The following is a 9,217-nucleotide window of genomic DNA, read 5'->3' on the forward strand; positions in this document are numbered from 1 at the left end:
TTACGAAAAAAGACTTGTCATTGTGACTTACTGTATCCACTTCGAAGTTCTCGTCCAGCTTGATGCTGAAGCGCCTATCATCATCTAGGAAGATTATGTCACACAGGCCGCGCTCGTCTTCATAGTATTTGCAAATACCGAAATCCTTTTTGTCGTCAGACATTTCGTATGTTCATAGTTGAAACACTAATTGAAAATCGATCGAAGACAACTACCAGGATACTCAACACACAAATCAGGGGCACTCGATATTTCCTACATATTCTGGCACAAGTCATGCCAAAATTCACGGAAAAATCCAGCATGACCTTTGCTAAAATAGGACATATCGAGCGCCTGAAATTTGCCGGACTGGAAATGAATCAACACTCCGGCAAAACATAGGCCACTCGGAGGTGTAACCTGCAAACATGACCAGCCACTTGGGCAAGCACATATCCTATTTCAGCAACACAAGATATACATTTCAAAATATCTTATAGGACTCATATTGACATGAGCAATCAATAAGCAAAACCAAATCTTAAAATAAATAAGTATTCAAATTAGCATGCATTCAATAAGGAAAAGTAAATCATCTCTTGCGTCTGTACATCATCGAATATTATCACTAATACATCCCGAATGGTATCATACATATAACATCACTAATAAAACTAAAACCCTAGCGAACGACGGCTATCGGCACGGGCGGTGGACACCCAAAGAGAAGGAACCATCACAGGATCATAGCTCAAGTGAGATCCCTGGAGAACCTGCCAGGTATTGGAGAACCTATGCTCCAGCGCAAACAAGTAGCGACAGACGTGCGTGTCCTCCTCGCTGAGACGGTGACGTACCACCTCTGCGGGGTCCTCAAGCCTCTCGACCATCACTGGCCCACGCGACCGCCACCAAAGAAGGTTCGGGTCAACGACGGGCTGACTCCGCACCAAGCTGCGCCCCCCGGTAGGTAGCGCCTCCCAGTACCATCCCGGCGGAGCCCAGTCCCGGACATGGCCATCTGGTCAAGTAGGCGTCCTCCACCGAGTCGACGATGAGGATGCGGGATAGGTATCATCGACGTCGATGCGGGAAAAAATGCTTTAACTAAAAAAACAACAACAAATGTGACATGTTCAACTAGTTATATTAATTCAACTAGTTCTTACTAAAAATAAACTTACTATAAATAAAAATAAACCAGTACCTAATTAGTACCTAGTTCTTACTAACTAATTAGTACCTAGGAACTACTTCCCTAATTACCATCTAATTTGATGAACCTAGGGGTGGAAAGTGGTAGCGGATATTCCAATTATCCAACTTAAAAGTGAAATAACTGGTCAAATTTTCCTCATTTTATGATTAATCTTAGAAATTATTATGCATCACAATAGTGTTTATTCATCATCTAAGAAAACATCATCTAAGAAAACATCCGAGCCCCATCCACATCCGATAACATCCGCATCCGATTCGTTTCCACCCATACATGAACCCTAACTAATTTGATGAACTAAAATTTGAAGAACCCTAGGCAGAGGTAGGGGAGGGGAGGAGCAGGCGTGCTCACCTCGGGTGCCTGCAGCGAGGGAGGGGCAGGCGGCGTCGAGGTCGGGGTTGGGGCTCGGGAGCGCGGTGGAGGGCGGCGTCGAGTTCGGGGTCGGGGCGGTGTCGAGGTCGGGGGCGGGGGCGGGGTCGAATACGAGATCAGGGGCGGCGTCGAGGGTGTGCGGAGAGCGCGCGGCGGCCGACGGGCGATGGCGGCGGCGACAGCGGAGGAGTTGGATTTGGGGGAAGTGGCCGTGGGGAAGAACGAACCGCGTGGTTAAGTCAGAAGTAGCAGTAGCGCGTTCCAAGAAGTGCGCTACTGCTAAGTTAGCTACAGCGCGTTCCGCAATACGCGCTACTGCTATTCCTTTCTCCTTTTTCCCTTTTTCATTTATTTTTCTTTACATTTTATTTTTTTTCCTTTCACCTTCTTCTATTTCTTTTGTTTTCATTTACTTTTCTATTTGCTTTCCATTTAATTTTATATCCTTTAGCAGTAGCACCTTTCAGCTTAAATGCGCTGCTACAAAGCAAGTAGCAGTAGCGCGGTTCGATGTAGATCACTACTACTATGTGTAGCCTATTGGCTAAGCCGTGGGAATTTTAGTAGTGGCGCTTTTAACTTCAGGCGCGCTACTACTACAACTTTATCTGTAGCGCCGTTTACACCAGCGCGCTACTGCTACTTAGCACCAGTGTGCTTTTTTGACACGCGTTACTGCTAAAGTTCTGTGTATAAGGTTTTCCCTAGTAGCAACGATACATACGTGTCGTTTCCCCTTCTGTCGCTAGGATCAAGCACCATACGATCGAACCCATCGCAAAGCACCTCTTCCCATTGCAAGACAAATATAGCAAGTTGGCCAAACAAAACCCAAATATCGGAGAAGAAATACGAGGCTATAATCAATCATGCATATAAGAGATCAAAGAAGCACTACTGTAGGATGCTGCTAATGCGACAATACGATCAGAGACCCTTCAAGAAACTATGTGTGATGCAATAATCGCAAACGGTGGTGTTAGAGAACCATCAAAAATGTGCAAAACTTTTGCGATGACAGATGCATCAAACACGATTCAGATTTTAGTTGCGTTTGTAATGCAGGGCATACGGTTCAGTTCAGTTAACTGTTTGCGATGAGGAGTAACAAAAGAAATGGGCAGCCAGATGAAGGTGTGTGCGATAAACAGCATACGGTTCACTAGGATGAACTGTTTGTGATTAGGCAACACAAAAGAAACGGTCAGCTAGATCAAGGTGTGTGTAATATACGGCATGTGTTTCACGTGGATGAACTGTTTGTGTTGAGACAAGAAAACATAAATGGTTCAATATAACAAGATGTGTGTGATACGCGGCAAACAGATCTATAATCAAAAATGTGTGCGAAGACCGATAATAACACAGGCGATTGCTGCTAATAAGACGTGTGTGTTGTGCGATGGGATTGCATACAGAACAACAACATATATATTACATGCATCATTAACCAAATTAAACATCCAATTACATAGATGGCTACTACAACCATGGCATTTGCACACACCAAAGTAAACTATTACATGCATAATTTCATAGGTGGCTACTACACACATGACACTTCCACACACCAATAAGGTAACTATATATTACATGCATGATAAACTAGCATAAATGATCATCTGATCATCATCCACTTCTTGTGACACTTGCTTTGCTCGTGGCTCGATACGGGCTCATCGGTTTGGGCATCGAGGCACTTCCTCATGTCAGCGATCCGCCTGTGCATTTCGTAGCATGTGTACACGCTCTTGGCCGCAAACCCAAGGTGAGGTTCATCTAGTCGCCGCATCCAGGCCCTGTGCCAGGATACAGGATTTGTTCTCTGGGCATCCTGCTTCATCTTTTTGTAGTAGGGGTCGATAATGGCCGAGGCGAGTTCGACCAGGGAGTCCTTCGTGCTGCCCCAGACCCTATAGCGGTCACGGATTTCAACAAGGTTCTAGCAGGACAAGCCCGTAACACTGAGCTCTTTTACATCGTCGGTGGTTTCCACCGTGGCGAACTTGTAGACGGTGCTATTAACAAACCTGTTGAAACGGTCACAAGGCTCTCTGGCCATGCAGTAGTGGTAGATGAGGACATGATGGCGCACACACAACTGGGCGACGGCAACCTTCTGATGTATGTCGGGACTACCGGCGGTGTACTGGAGGTCGATACTGACCACCTTGTACTTGTCTCCAGCAAGCAATTGCTCAACGGTGTTGATGTAGTCGTCCACCACGGCCAGGTCGATGGTGTACATCACCGAGAGATCCGTCTCCCTCGCGTGGGTCTCCACTTTATGCTCGTCGAACTCCATTAGAGCGCCCCTAGACATCCCTTCTCTATGTGTCGTCGTGGGTGTGCTTGTTGTGTTGTGGGGCGCGATCGAAAGGTTGAAGAGACTAAGGTTATAATGGCCGCGGTAATTAAAGGGGAGGCCGGATGACACGTCCTGATAGCAGTTCTAATTCGCAGCGCGTAACTCCATCGTGCCGCACGTAACTGCATCGTGTGGCAATGCGCGCGGTGCAACCACATGCATATGGGGCCCCCGAGTAGATCAAGCGCTCTGCTCACGTCCCTCCGCGGTCGCCTCAACGGTGAGCAACCATATATATGCATATAGCAGTTGAACACGCAAGGAAAAGCTATCCACAACCCGAGCGCGCCGACGGACGCGAGCAGAGCATGCCGTGGCGCCTAACGGTTGAACTATTTGTATAAATTAAGCACGACTGCTTAATCTATGAATGAAATCTATGCTTAATTACTAAATTTTAGTTGCAAAAATTAGATAGTGCTAGTGATTTTTAGCTGCATATTTTGACAAATCGCCATTGGAACTACTGGATGTCCTCTCTGTATGTGTTGTCGTCGGTGTGCTTATTGTGTCGTGCGCCGGCCCTAAACACTGGCAGCACAACTTAAAAATTGACGGATGGACTACTAGTTACAGTGATGCATATAATTAAGCAAAGGGATCACACATGTCTGTATTGACTGGAACGAGAATGCAATAGCACAATAAGAATTAAGGAGGCAAGAAGAAAGATGCATCCATCAATGTACAATTTCCTCCTCCTCAACTCAGTGCGTCAGGCCACCGACCGGCGACTAAGGAGCGGCTGCTTTTGTGGCGAGGTCAAGGTGCTTCTCAGCAAAGGCATCCAAGGCTTCCAGCCGGTTGAAGAAGGTCAACGTCCTATCATCCTCACTGGCCTTGTACATACCTATGTACACGATATTCTCGAACACGTGGATGTGTAGGTCAATGAATTCTTGCAGGGCGAGGCGCCTCGCTGTGAGCGCGACCTCCAGGTGGACATTCTTCATGGCATTGGCGGGCAGTCGTAGGGCCACTAGTTCTTGAAAGAGGTTCTGACCATGGAGGCCAATTAGGGTGGCAGGCAATGAGGAGCCCGGGCGCATGGGCTGGAAGAGTACGGCAATGTCATCCGCAAGCTTCTTGACGACGGTGAACTTGTTGGTGGTGGCAACAATCATCTGGTCCAACTGAGAGTCGTAGCTAGCATCGACGGCGGCCATCCACCAGCCGTTTGACAACACCGTCTGGAGATGATCCTCGGTGCCATGCCGCAGGCCGGCATCGTGGACCGTCTGGCACAGCCGCTGGCCACTCGCGTGCTCACCGCCATGGGTCTGGAGTGAGCACTTTTGCGCTTAGTGTAGGTGCTTAGGCAAATGCTTAGGTGCGTACGATGTGGTAGATGCATTGGAATGGAGGGGGCCTTTATATGAGTGCAAACTGCATTGCATTGACATTGTGCTGCCTCTTTTCCTGGTCCTCCTCCCATTACTTCCCTCATGCATTCATGATGCTAATTGAAGGAGGACGCATCATTGGCCGTTCAACATTTTGGGAACCGCTACCCTCTCCCTCGTTTGCATTAAAGTCGTATCAGGAACTGCGCCGCCCGCTGTCAAATCAAATAGTACTACGTCGCTCGCTGCACGCCCGGTTTAACACGCCTCCTGCCTCCATCTATGCTTAATTACTGAATTTTAGTTGCAAAAATTAGATACTGCTAGTGATTTTTAGCTTCATATTATGACAAATCGCAGTGTTACAAGGTTGACAAATGGCAATGTTACTAGATCAACAAATGTCAATCTTTCCAGTTTGACAAATGGCAACATACCCAATATGACAGATGCAAATCTTACCAAATTCTTTGTAAGTGGTTGCACACGGGTCATCAAAAACAACCGTTTGTGTTGAAGAGATGCACAAATCCTGCTCTCACTTTGCATACGGGTGTTCTTTCTAAAATATTTGCGATCAAGAGCCATTGAAACATATATCCATTAAAACCATGACACGTGGCATCACGTGAATGGTTAAATTTTGAATTATGCACATAAATGCATTGAAAAACTCAATTAATGCATAAAATGTCCAAACGAACCCCAAAAAAATCCCAAAAATTGACACAGCACTCATGTTGTTCTATGTTGACAAGAGAAAAAATGTGAAAGTAATAAGAGGCAATGGATATGTTTCTTCCCCAAAGGTGTGACGCTCCCTACCGAAACCATCATGCTTGTTGTGAGAAGCTCTAGTTTGTGAGAAGCATATAACCAAACCTGCCCCAAATGGGACCAAATATTTACCATGGCATGTTGATGCCGCTCCATGATAGTATGCCAAGTTTCATGAATTTCAGATGAGTTTTGGATTTACTAGAATTTAAAAACCAGGTATCTCAATGTTTGCAGCCGAGTGCTGGTGGCAGGGTGTTGGACATTCATTCCCATTTCTTGCATGGGACCTAAGCATGCAACCAAGGACACATATTTGAATTTTCAACCAATTTATATGCATTAGAGCATATGCATGTAGTTCAAATTTGAATTATGCACATAAATGCATTGAAAAACTCAACTAATGCATAAAAATGTCCAAACGAACCCCAAAAAATCCCAAAAAATGACACAACACTCCTGTTGTTCTATGTTGACACGAGCAAAAATTTCAAAGCAATAAGAGGCAATGGATATCGTTTTGTCCCCAAAGGTGGGATGTTCCCTACCGAAACCATCAGGCTTGTTGTGAGAAGCTCTGGTTTGTGAGAAGCATATACCCAAACCTGCCCCAAATGGGACAAAAAAATTACCACAGCATGTTGATGCCGCTCCATGATAGCATGCCAAGTTTCATGAATTTCAGACGAGTTTTGCATTTACTAGAATTTAAAAACCAGGTATGTCAATGTTTGCAGCTTGAGTGACGGTAGCAGGGTGTTTGTCATTCATTCCCATTTCTTGCATGGGACCTAAGCATGCAACCAAGGACACATATCTGAATTTTCAACCAATTTATATGCATTAGAGCATGTGCATGTAGTTCAAATTGGAATTATGCACATAAATGCATTGAAAAACTCAATTAATGCATAAAAATGTCCTAGCGAACCCCCAAAAATCCCAAAAATTGACACAACACTCATGTTGTTCTATGTTGACACGAGAAAAAATTTCAAAGCAATAAGAGGAAATTGATATCCTTTTGTCCCCAAAGGTGGGACGTTCCCTACCGAAACCATCAGGCTTGTTGTGAGAAGCTCTGGCTTGTGAGAAGCATATCCCCAAACCTGCCCCAAATGGGACAAAAAATTTACCACAACATGTTGATGCCGCTCCATGATAGCATGCCAAGTTTCATAAATTTCAGACGAGTTTTGCATTTACTACAATTTAAAAACCAGGTATCTCAATGTTTGCGGCTTGAGTGACGGTAGCAGGGTGTTTGTCATTCATTCCCATTTCTTGCATGGGACCTAAGCATGCAACCAAGGACACATATTTGAATTTTCAACCAATTTATATGCATTAGAGCATGTGCATGTAGTTCAAATTGGAATTATGCACATAAATGCATTGAAAAACTCAATTAATGCATAAAAATGTCCAAACGAACCCCCAAAAATCCCAAAAATTGACACAACACTCATGTTATTCTATGTTGACACGAGAAAAAAATTCAAAGCAATAAGAGGAAATGGATATCCTTTTGTCCCCAAAGGTGGGACGTTCCCTACCGAAACCACCAGGCTTGTTGTGAGAAGCTCTGGCTTGTGAGAAGCATATCCCCAAACCTGCCCCAAATGGGACAAAAATTTTACCACAGCATGTTGATGCCGTGATGACCCACAAGTGTAGGGGATCTATCGTAGTCCTTTCGATAAGTAAGAGTGTCGAACCCAACGAGGAGTAGAAGGAAATGACGCGCGGTTTTCAGTAAGGTATTCTCTGCAAGCACTGAAATTGTAGGTAACAGATAGTTTTATGATAATATAATTTGTAACGGGTAACAAGCAATGAAAGTAAATAAGGTACAACAAGGTGGCCCAATCCTTTTGTAGCAAAGGAAAAGCCTGGACAAGTTCTTATAATGATAAAAGTGCTCTCGAGGACACATGGGAATTATCGTCAAGCTAGTTTCATCACACTCATATGATTCGCGTTCGTTACTTTGATAATTTGATATGTGGGTGGACCGGTGCTTGGGTGCTTCCCTTTCTTGGACAAGCATCCCACTTATGATTAACCCCTGTCGCAAGCATCCGCAACTACAAAACAAGTATTAAGGTAAACCTAACCATAGCATGAAACATATGGATCCAAATCAGCCCCTTACAAAGCAACGCATAAACTAGGGTTTAACCTTCTGTCACTCTAGCAACCCATCATCTACTTATTACTTCCCAATGCCTTCCTCTAAGTCCAAATAATGGTGAAGTGTCATGAAGTCGACGTTCACATAACACCACTAGAGGAGAGACGACATACATCTCATCAAAATATCAAATGAATACCAAGTTCACATGACTACTAATAGCAAGACTCCACCCATGTCCTCAGGAACAAACATAACTACTCACAAAGCATATTCATGTTCATGATCAGAGGGGTATTAATATGCATTAAGGATCTGAACAAATAATCTTCCACCGGATAAACCAACTAGCATCAACTACAAGGAGTAATCAACACAACTAGCAACCTACAGGTACCAATCTGAGGTTTTGGTACAAAGATTGGATACAAGAGATGAACTAGGGTTTGAGAGGAGATGGTGCTGGTGAAGATGTTGATGGAGATTGACCCCCTCCCGATGAGAGGATCATTGTTGATGACGATGGTGATGATTTCCCCCTCCCGGAGGGAAGTTTCCCCGGCAGAACAGCTCCGCTGGAGCCCTAGATTGGTTCTGCCAAGGTTCCGCCTCATGGCGGCGGAGTTTTGTCCCGTAAGCTTGCTTCTGATTTTTTTTTCAAGGGTAAAAGACTTCATACAGCAGAAGATGGGCATAGGAGACCTGCTAGGGGGCCCACGAGGCAGGGGGCGCGCCCTGTAAGGGTGGGTGCGCCCCCCACCCTCGTGGTCAGGGTGTGGGCCCCCTCTGGTACTTCTTCTGCTCAATAATTATCATTAATTTCAAAAATGACTTTCATGGAGTTTCAGGACTTTTGGAGCTGTGCAGAATAGGTTTCCAATATTTGCTCCTTTTCCAACCTAGAATCCCAGCTGCCGGCATTCTCCCTCTTCATGTTAAACCTTGTAAAATAAGAGAGAATAGCCATAAGTATTGTGACATAACGTGTAATAACAGTCCATAATGCAATAAATATC

Source organism: Triticum dicoccoides, chromosome 5B (genome assembly GCF_002162155.2).
Source record: "Triticum dicoccoides isolate Atlit2015 ecotype Zavitan chromosome 5B, WEW_v2.0, whole genome shotgun sequence".
NCBI lineage: Eukaryota > Viridiplantae > Streptophyta > Magnoliopsida > Poales > Poaceae > Triticum > Triticum dicoccoides.